This window comes from Salmo salar, chromosome 06, assembly GCF_965601325.2.
Source record: "Salmo salar chromosome 06, fSalSal1, whole genome shotgun sequence".
NCBI classification, from domain to species: domain Eukaryota; kingdom Metazoa; phylum Chordata; class Actinopteri; order Salmoniformes; family Salmonidae; genus Salmo; species Salmo salar.
The window spans coordinates 22,903,260-22,919,164 of record NC_138296.1 but is presented as its reverse complement, the minus strand read 5'-3'; the positions used below and the strand labels follow the sequence as shown (position 1 = coordinate 22,919,164).

General features: G+C 45.5%; 1 protein-coding gene across 3 annotated transcripts in view; it reads left to right on the top strand.

The window, feature by feature from the left end:
- The first annotated feature begins 273 nt into the window (after positions 1–273).
- Positions 274–15,905, top strand: part of gprc5ba (G protein-coupled receptor, class C, group 5, member Ba) — a 28,992-nt gene continuing 13,360 nt past the window's right edge. Inside the window, exon 1 of one of the 3 annotated variants that reach the window (XM_014202822.3) lies at positions 274–884. The gene's annotated coding sequence lies outside the window, so the exon portion shown is untranslated. The other 2 variants (XM_014202823.3, XM_014202821.3) reach the window with 2 other exon arrangements.

Genomic DNA, 15,905 nt, shown 5'->3' with positions numbered 1-15,905 from the left:
TCCATCACCTCCATGGTCATGCTAAAGAATTTGGCCTGGGGCCAGGTCAGGACGGCCAAAGAGTTTCCTGTACTAATACTCCAAATCTCAGATTAAATACAATCCCATTGGAACAATAGAGCAGACAACAAAGGCTCCATGCTTTGACGAAGGCAGCGTTTCTCTATTATCTTCTGTCTGTGTGGCAATGGCATGGTGATATTGACAGATAGACTGTGATTACGAGGATTACGAAGGCGCGACTCTCTGGACAGAAATCAATGTGACTGTCACTCAAATTGTCCTCCGAAGCAGAGCAGCGGTATCCGACTAACCCGCTGGTTTCGTGGGATATCGGTGAAGAGGCAATATCCCGAGCAGAAGCAGTTGGATACAATTTCGGGCAGTGTAGAGGGGTAACAAAAACAAATCACCCCCCAATCATAGTGGGCTGATTGCGCTCATAGTAGGTTGCGCAGGTCTGGCACGGGGCGGGTTATGTGTCACTCACTTCACGCCTCCCTGAATAGATCAATCGAAGGGCTGAGGACGCGCGTGTTCAAGCAGAAGGAGAAACCAGCATCACAACACCGTTATACTCATAGCTCCGAACCAACCACAGACCGAATGTGGAAGGGAAGAACTTGATGCCAAGAACCGTAAATGAACCACGGATTATCATTTCAATTTTAATCCGAAATAGAGTGTACTGAATCGCCGGCCAATAGACAGATTTGGGTGAAAGGTGTATGGACGTGGTGCCAAAGAGGAATTGACGGGCAAACCCGCGGTCAACACACCAATTTATTGGAGGGGAGAATATAGGACTGCCTACAGAGCAGAAGCGGACTGGAGAGAGTGAGAGAGATAGAGAGAGAGAGAGAGGGAGGACGGAGTGCAGTGAAGTGAGTAGATTGTGGTTTCTCCCGTTGCTCCACGTAGAGCTGTCATGTTCGCTGGTTGTTCAAAGAGGGATTAAAATTACGCATGTTATGCAGAGCTCCAAACTGTCATACACGTTGATGCAGTCAGTCGGGAGATGTGCAGCAGGGGGAGCTGAGTCTCGACCCGGGCAGTGAACAGTGTAAAGGTGCGCAGCAGTGACAGGGAATCCGTCTGGATTTAACGCACGATATTTTGTGAACAGCGGGGATATTAAAGTTGCATTCATGTCTTTTATTTATTTAGATTATTCCTAATTTATTCATCACAAAAGGGGGTTCGTTGGGGAAACGCACCGTTGAACAAAGGATTTAGGAGAAACGACAACTGTAACCCAATTCTGCCATTCCGAGTGCGTCTCCCTGCTGGCGTGTCAAATCGGGACCGTTACCAGAAGAGAACGAGTACGGTTGAATACAGGGTGTTCTCTATCTGGTTCCTAACCTGGGAGTGGGTTGAATACAGAGTTTTCTCTCTCTGGTTCCTAGCCCAGGAGAGGGTTGAATAATTCGGTCGGGGCCGCAGAGCTGATCCACAGCCGTGGGAATGTGGTTGGAGAGTGTAAACGCAAACGAAGCAGGAGGGCTTCAACCCTAAAATGTGACTTTTTCCAATACACCCCCGCTATACAAGTGACACGTGCATTCTGCAATCGTTTCCATCGGATTTGTTTACGTCGCTCAAGGTACGTTCCCTCGATTTCCCCTCGAGTATCGATCGATATCACCGAGAGAGGGAGGGGAGTGATTCAAGAGAGAGATTCGATTGGTATACGTGTGCATGGTTTTCTGTGAACGTGATATAATCATTGTCAATGGCCAATTGGTAGTTTTAGCACGACACTATTGATGCTTCGAATTCATCACCTAGTGCGGTGTCGGTGGTTAAACTGGACACTGGCTATTGTTGGGTTCGTCATTCACAGGGGTCGAAGTTGCCCCCTTGACAGTCTTGTGTGAGTGCTGGTGATGTGGCTGCACCAGATGCGGGGTTCTAATGTGTAAACTTGCCCGGTGGTCTGGTATTTGTCGTTGGGCACGTTGTTGGGAAGGCTCTGTCATTGAGAAGAGTGCAATTGCTGCCGCAATTCGGGGCGTTCCTGCATGTGGGCATTCCTGCATGTGCAGGAACCCCTCATTATACTTATATTGGTCAATTTTTAAACTAAGAGAGGCGGGGGCATTCCAGTACAGTAGGTGGCAGTAGTGCACAATAATGTTGGATGCCAACCACCAATAAACCCCACAGAAGAAGGGGTGGGGCGACAATGGTAGCTAGCTTTGTGGTGACGCGGTGGGGGCGACAATGGTAGCTAGCTGTACACCGGTAGACAGTTTCCTTCACCCACATTTCATGCAGGAACCAATGGGATGCTCGGGGCTACACCTTAGTGTGTGGCCTTGACCTCAAGGGTAATTGATGAAAAGGACCACCTGCCACTTGACCAAGCATAACATCAAGAACAACATCTAAGCTTGAGTGAGGGTAAACGGCAATACTGTTTACATCAGAATACAGAATACATCAGAATACAACCCAGTCATTGTACATGAATGATGCCTCTGCTGTGCTCTGCCATTGATGTCATAGCTCACAGTGCATAATATGAGCAGCATGGTCTCCATGGTGGTTGACACCATTTTGGGATTTCATGTAAACGCACATTTCCAACCATATCCATGGATGTTCTGTGTTTCCCCTATACGCTGCAAATCTTGCAGCCACTGAAAAACCCCACCGGAGTTAAAACATCAGATCATCTGAGAAACATTACATTTACATTTACGTCATTTAGCAGACGCTCTTATCCAGAGCGACTTACAAATTGGTGCATTCACCTTATGATATCCAGTGGAACAACCACTTTACAATAGTACATCTATATCTTTTTTTGGGTGGGGGGGAAGTTAGAAGGATTACTTTGTCCTATCCCAGGTATTCCTTAAAGAGGTGGGGTTTCAGGTGTCTCCGAAAAGTGGTGATTGACTCCGCTGTCCTGGCATCGTGAGGGAGCTTGTTCCACCATTGGGGTGCCAGAGCAGCGAACAGTTTTGACTGGGCTGAGCGGGAACTGTGCTTCCGCAGAGGTAGGGAGGCGAGCAGGCCAGAGGTGGATGAACGCAGTGCCCTTGTTTGGGTGTAGGGCCTGATCAGAGCCTGAAGGTACGGAGGTGCCGTTCCCCTCACAGCTCCGTAGGCAAGCACCATGGTCTTGTAGCAGATGCGAGCTTCAACTGGAAGCCAGTGGAGTGTGCAGAGTAGTGGGGTGACGTGAGAGAACTTGGGAAGGTTGAACACCAGACGGGCTGCGGCGTTCTGGATGAGTTGTAGGGGTTTAATGGCACAGGCAGGGAGCCCCGCCAACAGCGAGTTGCAGTAATCCAGACGGGAGATGACAAGTGCCTGGATTAGGACCTGCGCCGCTTCCTGTGTAAGGCAGGGTCGTACTCTGCGAATGTTGTAGAGCATGAACCTACAGGATCGGGTCACCGCCTTGATGTTAGCGGAGAACGACAGGGTGTTGTCCAGGGTCACGCCAAGGCTCTTAGCACTCTGGGAGGAGGACACAATGGAGTTGTCAACCGTGATGGCGAGATCATGGAACAGGCAGTCCTTCCCCGGGAGGAAGAGCAGCTCCGTCTTGCCGAGGTTCAGCTTGAGGTGGTGATCCGTCATCCACACTGATATTTCTGCCAGACATGCAGAGATGCGATTCGCCACCTGGTTATCAGAAGGGGGAAAGGAGAAGATTAATTGTGTGTCGTCTGCGTAGCAATGATAGGAGAGACCATGTGAGAATATGACAGAGCCAAGTAACTTGGTGTATAGCGAGAATAGGAGAGGGCCTAGAACTGAGCCCTGGGGGACACCAGTGGTGAGAGCACGTGGTGCGGAGACGGATTCTCGCCACACCACCTGGTAGGAGCGACCTGTCAGGTAGGACGCAATCCAAGAGTGAGCTGCGCCGGAGATGCCCAACTCGGAGAGGGTGGAGAGGAGGATCTGATGGTTCACAGTATCAAAGGCAGCAGATAGGTCTAGAAGGATGAGAGCAGAGGAGAGAGAGTTAGCTTTAGCAGTGCGGAGAGCCTCCGTGACACAGAGAAGAGCAGTCTCAGTTGAATGACCAGTCTTGAAACCTGACTGATTTGGATCAAGAAGGTCATTCTGAGAGAGATAGCAAGAGAGCTGGCCAAGGACGGCACGCTCAAGAGTTTTGGAGAGAAAAGAAAGAAGGGATACTGGTCTGTAGTTGTTGACAGTGTAGGTTTTTTGAGAACATCAGTTGCTGAACAAAATCTTAGGGGAAACACTGATGTTCTCTAATCCTCAAACACCCTCCCTTCTCTATATTTGGAAACATTCAAGGTGAGATTATATTCTTTATTTAGGAATTGAGATCACCCCCGCCAACCTAACAATGGGTGGGCCCGGGTCCCCCCACTAACAATCCTTTCTGGAAACCCCTGTGGACCCTCCCATGTGGTCAGCATGGGGGGGGGGGGAATGAGCCTGTAAAAAGAACATTCTCTAAATAGGTATCTGCCTAAAGCAGGGACTTGGTCAGTGAAAGAGTTAAAGGCAAGGCCAGCAACCCTTAGGACCAGAGTATTTTTGGCCTCTAGCCAGGAAACTGACCTAACCAGGGCTACGATTCTACTATACTGGGTAAGTGACCACTGCTGACCGTTCATACATCAATGATGATGCGCTTATTACTAGGTCATAACAACTGAATCAATGTAACTTTGCTCTGGAACATGGGAGAGGAATTCTTCCTACATACATGTACAGGACATGCCCTTCCTTGCCTTGAACATTGTTGTGTCATCGGCAGTGAGTGAATGGTGTCAGACAAGAGAGTTGTTTGGTCTACCTACCCGTACTTGGTCTCTCTGGAGCTGTGGTGTAGTCATGTTGATGATTGTATGTAGGGCTGGGCGATATGGCCTAAAAATCACATCTCTATTTATTTATTTATTTTAACTTATGGGCAATTCACAATATATTTGATTTAAAAAAATCATATATATATATATATATATATATATAAATAAAACATATATAAATTAGCTTTGTTGTACAATTAAAGCTCAAACACAATAATCTAATGAATTCAGGGCTTGTGAAGTTATACCTATACTAAATATAAGCCTTCCACAACCATAAGACCCACTAATAATTAAATTCTTTAACCTGCTTTTAGTTAAACCTGCTTTTTTACAATAATCACTGATTTGACATTCAAGTCTGTCTATGAAAGTGCCCTTTTTGTTCCAAATGGAACCAGAACCAGAACCATGCATAATACATATTAACTAATAATGACTAACTTCTAATCAAATCAAATTGTATTGGTCACATATAGCAGATGTTAATGCAATTGTGGCGAAATGCTTGTAGTGAACTTCTTGCAGCAGGCATTATAGAAAATGAACACAGTACTCAGAAACAATCTCTCAAGCCCAAGCCCACGTGTTAGTGAGTAGCCAGATAATATTTATATTTCAAGTTGAGCCAACGTGTATCTATTTGCTAGATAACAAGGTAGAACAGTTGAATTGCTATGAACACACCCTTCTGTCCATCTCCAACTGTTTGAGCAGCATGTTAGCCTGTCCACTTTGTTCAAATGTTGAAATCAAGTGGCCTACCTTATTTCTCAGAATGAGAACGAGTTGCCAATTCCTTATATAATTATGTTTGATGCTTATAGTCTTTGGCTAAAATGCTGCTAGCGGTATGTGGCACCACGTGTGACAAACTGAGCATGAATTTTCCAGAATCAATGTTCATTGCATTATATATTAGTAGGTTTTATTATCTGTTTTAACAAACCCTTTTTATTTTTGTACTTTTGTATCTAGTATTTTTCTGGTGTGGTTTTCATATAAGCTCTTTAAGCTTCCAACCACACCTGCAAACCGTCTTATTATTATTATTATTTTTACCTGTATTGTTGTTTATCACTTGTTTTCTTTGTGCAAATAAATTAAACTAAACGTAAAAATGTAACTTAAAATTGATACTCCTGTTTTGGTAGTGTCTGCTCTGCGCACAATCTGAGGAGTTGAGACATAAAAGGGGTATGGTTAGAAAGGTTAACTTCTCCTCTATTCCAGTAAAATAATGTCTCAATGTCTTTCAGTGTCCATGTTATGACCTATTCTGTTGGACCAGACCTGAAATGTAAATAGCCGGTTCGCTTGTCAAAGAGGAAGAAGTGAACTCTCTCTCTTTGTAGTTGTGAGTGGCAGGGGCTCTGTGTGGGGAGGAGGAGCTCGGTGGGTGGGGGAGGGGCTCTGTGTGGGGGGAGGTGGGTGGGGCAGGGGCTCTGTGTGGGGGGGAGGGGCTCGTGGGTGGGGGAGGGGCTCTGTGTGAGGGGCAGGGGCTCTGTGTGGGGGGGAGGGGCTCTGTGTGAGGGGAGGGGCTCGATGGGTGGGGGAGGGGCTATGTGTGGGGGGGAGGGGCTCTGTGTGTGGGGGAGGGGCTTGGTGTGTGCGGGAGGGGCTCGGTGTGTGGGGGAGGGGCTCGGTGGGTGGGGGAGGGGCTTGGCGTGTGTAAACGGTAAGGTGCAGTCACAGCAAAGAAGAGAAGGAGACGAGTCCAAAAAGACAACATGAGAATAAGCGAACATAAATGCTCTGAAAAAAATGTCAACTGTAAAAACTAGATACTTGCGATACAGACATTTGAAATATCGTGCAAAAACATAAATTCAAATGAATTTCATATATCGCCCATCCTTAATTATATGCGGTTAGAAAGCCCATGGGTGTCTCTGAGTGTGTTCTGTGTTCTAGAATGTACTTAATGAAACAGATCAGGGACGGTTTAAATTCCATTCAAAATGCCTACTTTGTTTATCCTACAAGGGGCAATTACACTCTTAGAAAAAAAATGCTATCTAGAACCTTAAACGCTTCTGCGGCAGTCCCCAATAATGATTCCAGATAGAACCCTTTTGGTTCCATGTTAAACCCTTTCCACAGAGGGATCTACATGGAACCCAAAATAGTTCTACCTGGAACCAAAAAGGGTTCTCCTATGGGGACAACTGAAGAACCCTTTTGGAATCCTTTTTTCTAAGAGTTTATGCTGGACATGAACTGAAAAGGGGAAGTAGACTACATACAAACATGCAATATTATTCTGAGGTGCTGTCTTTGATGTCACACAGTGAGTTAGTCATCATTCAAACCTCGTAACACCTGATGTTTTACCCTCTGGCCTTCCTCTATCAACCATATGTACCTTATGCCAACCATGTGTATATCTGGTAGAGCTGTGTGTGTGACAGAGAAAGAGAGAGAGAACGTATGAGCATGTCATATCTTCATCAACGCCTGAGTTTCCTCTTGTGTGCATGTGTGTCTGTGCTCAGAGGCAACAGCTTGACTCATCACACAACGATCACACAACAATCCCTTCCACGCTACAGCTTCCTCCGCACATCCTGCTCTCTGTTCCTCTTCTCTCATCTTCTCTCCATTCCACTCCCCAGCCCAACCCACCCCACTAATTCTTCTTCTGATCATTATCATGTAACCCAGACATGCTCTCTGACACCTTCTCTCTCTGATCATTATCATGTAACCCAGACATGCTCTCTGACTCTCTCTGATCGTCATCATGTTACCCAGACATGCTCTCTGGCTCTCTGATCGTCATCATGTAACCCAGACATGCTCTCTGACTCTCTGATCGTCATCATGTAACCCAGACATGCTCTCTGACTCTCTGATCGTCATCATGTAACCCAGACATGCTCTCTGACTCTCTGATCATTATCATGTAACCCAGACATGCTCTCTGACTCTCTCTCTGATCATTATCATGTTACCCAGACATGCTCTCTGGCTCTCTGATCGTCATCATGTAACCCAGACATGCTCTCTGACTCTCTCTCTGATCATTATCATGTAACCCAGACATGCTCTCTGACTCTCTGATCGTCATCATGTAACCCAGACATGCTCTCTGACTCTCTCTCTGATCATTATCATGTAACCCAGACATGCTCTCTGACTCTCTCTCTGATCGTCATCATGTTACCCAGACATGCTCTATGACTCTCTCTCTCTGATCATTATCATGTAACCCAGACATGCTCTTTGACTCTCTCTCTGATCATTATCATGTAATCCAGACATGCTCTCTGATCATTATCATGTAACCCAGACATGCTCTCTGACTCTCTGATCATTATCATGTAACCCAGTCATGCTCTTTGACTCTCTCTCTGATCATTATCATGTAACCCAGACATGCTCTCTGACTCTCTCTCTCTGATCATAAAAAAATCGGACTTAATTGCCAAGTCAATTAGCATATGGTCACACTGCGAGACTCAGTCACATGTTAATGAGGCCTAATTATCCAGGCCTGGGATGCCTGGAGAGGTCTGGGGACCATGGAGGGAGGCACAGAACTGTCCCTCTCTGTCTGTCTGATCATCAGTCTGTCTGTCTGTCTGTCTGTCTGTCTGTCTGTCTGTCTGTCTGTCTGTCTGTCTGTCTGTCTGTCTGTCTGTCTGTCTGTCTGTCTGTCTGTCTGTCTGTCTGTCTGTCTGTCTGTCTGTCTGTCTCTCTGTCTGTCTGTCTGTCTGTCTGTCTGTCTGTCTGTCTGTCTGTCTGTCTGTCTGTCTGTCTGATCATCTGTTTGTCTGTCTGATCATCAGTTTATCTGTCTGTCTGTCTGTCTGTCTGTCTGTCTGTCTGTCTGTCTGTCTGTCTGTCTGTCTGTCTGTCTGTCTGTCTGTCTGTCTGTCTGTCTGTCTGTCTGTCTGTCTGTCTGTCTGTCTGTCTGTCTGTCTGTCTGTCTGTTAGATGAGAGTTAGATGATGTAGTATGGAGTCCTGCCAACCTGGCAGTCTAGCATCTCTTCTGAAGACAGATTAAAGGCCCCAAGGTCCCCATCCTTCCCTGACCTCTCCATCTCTCCTCTGACCCCTTCATTTGCCCTTCGGCTCTGGCTGCGTTGTGATTCTTCAACTTTTCCCGAAGTACACACTCGTAAACTCCACCTCATGGATTCAAAAGAAATATACAGGTCAAGGAATATTTTTGAAACTTGGTCCAGCCTTGCTTGCACAAGTCCAATGCCTTTAAATACATTGAGAGATAATCATACAAAAAAAGTATTTTTAAGTGTCATCCAATATGGCGATTAGTTACCAACTTTCGTGGTCGATGCAATGCTAACAACAGTATCTCATTCCTAATGAAGCACATTCATTACAGTACTGCTGCTGATCCTCAAAAATATTCAATATATTAATCAATTTACGTAAACATGTCGTCCCCTACAAATGATGCAGCAATTAATTTCAGTTAATTACTATAGCTCCCGCCTTGGGCCAATCAGTGTAATTTAGTAAATGCCGAATCTCTATGGCAAGACACATCGTTCACCCAAGTTTCGTCAAAATCTGGCCAGTGCTGTCTGAGATATCGCGTGTGACTAATGTACGAACGAACAGACAGAGAGAGATCCAAAGTCCCCTCCCCGATTTTGTAGACAACATTACAGCATTGGTCGGTGGCGACAGTACTTCAGGAAGGCTAATTAGTAATGAATTATTATGGCTACCTTACGACATGATGACTAATGTGGCATGGAACAGAACAGGCAGATGTGAGGCAAGCTTTGGTCCATCTCCCGGAAGTGACCTGCTGACCCCAACAACATCTGTCTATCTCCACATCTGGAGCCCTGCACGGGCTAGGGTTAGGACACACACACATGCATGTGCACACACACATATACACACACATACACAGAGCATTCGGAAAGTATTCAGACCCCTTGACTTTTTCCACATTTTGTTACGTTACAGCCTTATTCTTAAATGGATTGAATAAAAACATGTCCTCATTAATCTACACACAATAACCTATAATGACAAAGTAAAAACAGGTTTTTAGAAACACACACATTCACACACACATACATATATATATATACATACACACATCTAAACGCATGCACATATGCACACCCCCCTCCACAAACAAACACACAAAATCGATTACTTATCATCGCTATCCATATCAAATGAATGACAGAATTGCTAAAAGACTGAGGAGAGGAGAGAGAGTTGAGAGAGATCCTAGTCAGAAAATGTAATCATCTCCCCAATTATGGTTATGGTAATTACACAGCATCTGGTGGTGCACTGTCTAGGGTAATTGTAGAGGACGATAATTGTAGAGGATTGCTCTGTAGGTTTCAGTCTTTGACTTGAGGAACTGAAGACTGTTCTTGCTGTTGTAGCCATGAGCAATTGCATTATGTATAGGCCTTATAAATGCAGTTGCAATGTGTTGCTATTAATTGTAGTGTAGCATTTTGTAACATTGATGTGAAGTTGTATACTATGTATGTAAATGACACATTGGTGTGTAAATGGTGCATAGAACCAGTGTGCAGTGAGAGCTATTGGGGAGTAAGATAGTAAGGCTGTGTTTACACAGGCAGCCCAGTTTTGTTTTAGAGCTGATCAATCAAACCAGCTCTGAAAAATACCTGATGTGAAAAGATCTGATGTGATTGGTCAAAAAAACAATTAGTGGGAAAAGAATATCCAAATTGAACTGTCTAAACAAAGCCTAAATGTATACAGTGCATTCGGAAAGTATTCAGAGCCCTTGACTTCCCCCCCCCCCCCCCCCCCCCCATCAATCTACACACAAAGCATTTGTGTGTAGATTGATCTGCACTTTGCTCCGTTCATCTTTCCTTCGATCCTGACTAGACTCCCAGTTCCTTCCTCTGAAAAACATCCCCACAGCTTGATGCTGCCACCAACATGCTTCACCGTAGGGGTAGTGCCATGTTTAAATCTTGGTTTCATCAGACCTTGATTGTCATGGTTTGAGAGTCTTTAGGTGCCAAGCGGGCTGTCATGTGCCTTTTACTGAGGAGTAGCTTCCGTCTGGCCACTCTACCATAAAGGCCTGATTGGTGGAGTGCTGCAGAGATGGTTGTCCTTCTGGAATGTTCTCCCATCTCCACAGAGGAACTCTGGAGCTCTGTCAGAGTAACCATCAGGTTCTTGGTCACCTCCCTGACCAAGGCCCTTGTCCCCCTATTGCTCAGTTTGGCCGGGCAGCCAGCTCTAGGAAGAGTCCAAACATCTTCCATTTAAAAATGATGGAGGCCACTGTGTTCTTGGGGACCTTCAATGCTGTAGAATTTTTTTGGTACCCTTCCCTAGATCTGTGCCTCGACACAATCCTGTCTTGGAGCTCTACGGACAATTCCTTCAACCTCATGGCTTGGTTTTTGCTCTGACATGCACTGTCAACTGTGGGACCTTATATAGACAGGTGTGTGCCTTTCCAAATCATGTCCAATCAATTGAATTTACCACAGGTGTACTCCAATCAAGTTGTAGAAACATCTCAAGAATGATCAATGGAAACAGGATGCACCTGAGCTTAACTGCGTGTCTCATAGCAAAGGGTCTGAATACTTATGTAAATAAGGTATTTCTAAAAACCTGTTTTCATTTTGTCATTATGGGGTATTGTGTGTAGATTGATGAGGAAAAACATGTATTTTATCAATTTTAGAATAAGGCTATAACATAACAAAATATGGAAAAAGTCAAGGGGTCTGAATACTTTCTGAATGCACTGTGTGTGTTTTGACACTGCATTATACATTGACACACACTTATCTTTACATATATACACTAAACATTTAGGGTAACAAATAGTCCGTGTGCAGAGGTAAAGAGAATGAGATGCATTGTGGGAACAGTAGTCATTGTTATTCACACATAACAATACTGTGTACCATAGAGCCCTCAGCTGCAGCTCTTGCCTCCCTGTCTGTAACTGTGAGGAGGATCAGGATGTCTAAGCAGGCAGACAGTGCATCAGAACTGGCACTAGCTGGATTCTGGATCCCTCCTTCCCCATTACATAAGAGAGAGGGAGAGATAGAGGGGTAGAAGAAAATCAAACAGAGCGAGGGGAGACGTGAGAAAGAGGGAGAGAAGGAGGTAGAGAGCGCAGGGAGAGCATACGAGGGGAAAGGAAAGAGGGAGGAAGGTAGAGAGAGATGTGGGGTAAGGCAGGGGTTTTGCTGTACCATATGATTGGGTGTTGGGTGAAAGAGGGAGACATGGAGGGAGAGAGCTGAGAAAGGGAAGAGGGAGGTAGTGCGAGTGAGTGAAGAAAGAGAGGGATGTAGGGTAAGGAAGGGGATTTGCAGTACCGTGTGGTTGGGTGTTGAGAGGGAGGAAGAGAGAGAGAGTGCCAGGGAGGGGGTAAGGCACATGGTTCACATCCCATCTTCAGATGTGGCAGAAAGATGAGAATGCTGCTCTCTTTACAGTAGGGGAGGGGGAGCAGATTCAACATAAATAGAAGATTTCAACTGAGGGGAGGACAGAAATGGCTACAGAGAGAGAGAGGCAGAGGAGGAGAAACAGAGAGATAAGAGAGGGCAAAGGGAGCGAAAGACAAAGACGGATGGAGAGAGAGAAATAGAGAGAGGAGTGGCAGTTAAGGGAGAGCAAGAGAGGGGGCAGAGAGAGGGAAATTGACAATATAGAGAGGGGGCAGAGAGAGGGAAATGGATGGATATAGAGAGGGGGCAGAGAGAGATAAATAGAGGGATATAGAGAGGGGGCAGAGAGAGAGATAAATAGAGGGATATAGAGAGGGGGCAGAGAGAGAGATAAATAGATTGATATAGAGAGGGGGCAGAGAGAGAGATACATAGAGGGATATAGAGAGGGGGCAGAGAGAGAGATAAATAGAGGGATATAGAGAGGGGGCAGAGAGAGAGATAAAAAGAGGGATATAGAGAGGGGGCAGAGAGAGATAAATAGAGGGATATAGAGAGGGGGCAGAGAGAGAGATAAATAGAGGGATATAGAGAGGGGGCAGAGAGAGAGATAAATAGATTGATATAGAGAGGGGGCAGAGAGAGATAAATAGAGGGATATAGAGAGGGGGCAGAGAGAGAGATAAATAGAGGGATATAGAGAGGGGGCAGAGAGAGAGATAAATAGATTGATATAGAGAGGGGGCAGAGAGAGATAAATAGAGGGATATAGAGAGGGGGCAGAGAGAGAGATAAATAGAGGGATATAGAGAGGGGGCAGAGAGAGAGATAAATAGATTGATATAGAGAGGGGGCAGAGAGAGATAAATAGAGGGATATAGAGAGGGGGCAGAGAGAGAGATAAATAGAGGGATATAGAGAGGGGGCAGAGAGAGAGATAAATAGAGGGATATAGAGAGGGGGCAGAGAGAGAGATAAATAGATTGATATAGAGAGGGGGCAGAGAGAGATAAATAGAGGGATATAGAGAGATAAAGGGATGAAGACACTCAAGTTTCTTTTCTGCTATAGAGGAAGGAAGCCTGGGGGGCTCTACTTCACATTACTCATATGAGGGAGGGAGGGAGGGAGGGAGGGAGAGTGTTTGGGTGGTTGTCTCTGTCAGTACTCTGTGTACCATCTCCAGCCTGTCAGACAGTCCCCCTACACAGAGTGGAAACCATCTGTGACAGATTGAGTGAGTAAGTAAGTAAGTGAGGGAATGAGTGAGTGAGTGAGTGAACAGACAAGAGAGGGACTGAGTGTGGAGGTGAGTGAGGGACTGAGAAAGTGAGAGAGGAAGCGACTGAAAGACTGATTGTATAGATGGATGACTGGACTGAGCATGGTGATGTAGCACTCTTGATATCTCTCCAGTCCTGTATGTGTGTTGAAACTCAGCGTCACTACCTGTCTGTTACTCTATGTTCTGAGTCTGTACTCCACACTGCAGCTACGCAATGTGGTTCCCATTCCCTGTCACAAAGCAGAGCCAGAGAGAGAGGGAGAGGAAACAGCAGTCTGCATGGTTGTATGGGGATGAGTGAACCCCCCTCTGTCCTATCCTCCCTCCCTCTCTCGCTCCTGTCTTTTCAGAGATGGGGCGTAACCATGGTTATCAGGGGCTCTGCCAGAACAAAACATTGTGTGAGGACTGAACTCAACACCCAGATCTGTCTGTGTGTCCTTACATCCGTATGTGTGTGTGTGTGCGTGCTTGTGTCAGTGGTGTGTGTGCGTGTGTGTGCGCATGCATGCATGTGTATGAATAGAGTTAGCAACGTGTTTAGGGGTGTGTGTGTTTGCCTGCATGTGTGTGTGTGTGTGTGTGTGTGTGTGTGTGTGTGTGTGTGTGTGTGTGTGTGTGTGTGTGTGTGTGTGTGTGTGTGTGTGTGTGTGTGTGTGTGAATAGAGCTAACGCCATGCTTAGTTGACTCATCCTTGTGGAAGCGCTGATTGCTGTTAATGTAAACCAGTGGTAACCAGCGGCGGAAAATAAAGTGATTTAAGGTATCACCTGTACTCTCTGAGCACTGGGCATACTTGGCAAATCACAATGCACCAAAGTCATAAACAAGTCCTGTGTTTTTAAAAATGCAAAAATAGCATTGCTTAAATAATGACTGTGAACCCTCTTGAGACATTCACCCAGCGAACACAGAACGTTCCCACAACCAACATATTTTTTCCCAAAATGTTCTGAGAAATAACATTTCTGATTGGAATGTCTCTTGGGACATTAGCCCAGCTAACATAGAACATTCCCACAGCCTAAAAACAATGTTCCCTGAATGTTTTGGGAACCAAAATGTGTGAGCTAGAGAACTACCTACTAGGCCTACACTATGGCAAACATATGGGCTGTTGTTGCCCAGCTACAGGTCAGGTGCCCACTGATCTAACTATTCCTCGCCCCCCTAATGGTTAAGGTCAGGATTGGAGGTTAGGTAATCTGATCCTAGATCTGTGGTTAAGCTGCAACTAGTATCTCAAGCCAATCAATCAGAGCTGCAGGCCGGGTGTCAAGGCATGACTTCTCACCCCTGACCCCAGTGACCCCTGTGGGCCTTGAGCCCAGGATTTACTTCAAGCACGCCTCCTGTCCCTCACACACCTCGACCTTGGTTTGAAACGTGCCTGCCTGCAAGAGAGGGCTCACGGTAGAAGTATCCCCAGTCCCCACTCCTAACCTTAACCCAGCCCCCACTCCTAACCTTAACCAATTGATGAACGATAACATTGACCATGAATGGGTGGTTAGGAACAACTTCTACCTACAGATAACTTCCAAAATAAAGGAAACACCAACATAAAGTGTTTTAATAAGGCATTGGGCCACCATGAGAACAGCTTCAATGCACCTTGGCATAGAGTCTACAAGTGTCTGGAACTCTATTGGAGGGATGCAACACCATTTCACGAGAAATTCCATCATTTGGTGTTTTGTTGATTGTGGTGGAAAATGCTGTCAAGTGCCTCTCCAGAATCTCCCATCAGTGTTAATCAAATCAGTACTAGAATGAATCTAATACTGAAAGCACAAGCTACAGTTAGCTAGCATTGTAGTGTATTCAATGTGGTGAGTAGTTGACTCAAATAGAGAGAAAGACAATAGTTTTGAACAAATTCATTTCTTTAAAAATTAAGGAGAAGCAGCAGAGAGAGAGAGAGAGAGCTATATTTTGTATTTTTTTTAACTTTCACTTACTTAGCTAGCTAATTTAACCTACTCAAACACCGGGCTCAAAGAGAGGAATGCTATTTATGTTAGCTAGCTGGCTAAGGCTATCCAACACAGGAACCCTTCCAAGTCAAGGTAAGCTTTCGGTTGTAGTAATTTATTGCCACCAGGGCCCGCCGGTGTAACTGCTAAACTTCTTGTTGGACACTGTACTGCATGATTGTAGTGGGTTTACTAACATGTTAGTTCTAGTAGTTATGTTGCCTACGACGTTAGCTAATATGGTAACATTGACAACGATGTAGGCTGTGTGGAGCGGTTATGGTATGAAGATTTAGCTTGGAAAGATTTTTTCGCCTGGCCACAGACAGCTGACGTGCTGTGCACTGAAGTGCACAAGCGAAGGGAAAAGGTGAGAGGAGGAGAGCGTGTTGATGCGAGAAGGAATTATACAACAAGCAAG